This window comes from Tupaia chinensis, unplaced genomic scaffold, assembly GCF_000334495.1.
Source record: "Tupaia chinensis unplaced genomic scaffold, TupChi_1.0 Scaffold145662_1, whole genome shotgun sequence".
Lineage (NCBI taxonomy): Eukaryota > Metazoa > Chordata > Mammalia > Scandentia > Tupaiidae > Tupaia > Tupaia belangeri.
Window position 1 is genome coordinate 16,392 of NW_006205519.1, and position 1,001 is coordinate 17,392.

A 1,001-nucleotide genomic window follows, 5' to 3' on the forward strand; every position below is an offset into this window, starting at 1 on the left:
GAATGCAGACGTGGCATTCTTGAAGGTATTACAGTCCCGGAAGAAAAACAACCAGAACACAGCTAATCATCGAGCCCAAGAAAGCCTCCTCAAAAAAAAGTGGCATCAACCTCTCATGCTTCATAAATGAGCCGCAAGACTTCAATGATAAGTGATGTGATTAGTGCACTAAATTATAATTGCCTTTGTTTTCAGAAGGAAATCTAGAAAATGTACAATCAACATTACTACCATTCGTTAAACTGCTTTTTTGAAATGTACAAGATAGAGACAATCCCTGGGGTTATTTGAAAGACAATATAAAGACCCTCCCCCCCCTTAAACCTGAATCCAATTATCTGACTTATGAAAATAAATTGAGGAACTCAATTTTCTAGAAATTTTTTAGATGTAGAAATTCAAGAAAAAATTGATGAGGTCAAAAAGAAAGAAACAATTGCCATGCTTATGCAGTCTAGACTTTTAGGCCCCAAATTTAAATGCCAGAATCTTTCAAAAGAAATCAGAGCCTGCTCAGCCACAGGAGAACAGCCTACCAGAGAGTCAGAGTGTAGGTAAGAGGCTACGGAATGTAGTCATCAAGGGGCCGAAGGACATCCGGAAGAGGCAACTAAAAAAATGAGAGATCAGAGAAACCAGAAGAAAGAGAGTGCCCAGCCTCCTGTGAGGAGCGTGGCCACAGAAGTAAGGCTCAGGAGGTCCCACCCAGGGGAACCACAACAGCTGCACATGGCGTGGAGGCCTAAGAACCTAGTGGGAAACTCCTTCCACGTGGAACAGTCCTTCCCAAAGGACCAGAAGGTCCCAGTCTCTGTGAGCTTGAAACATCCCTTGAGGTGTGGGCCTTCTGCCTCCAACATGCCCATTCCATACCAGACATTAAAAAGAAACCAAAAGATTTAACTTATACCATGTATGTATTAGAACATGCAAACGCTAGAGTTAGGAATATGAAGTCTCCTAAAGAAATCAAAGAAAGTCACTACTTTCATGAAACGCAC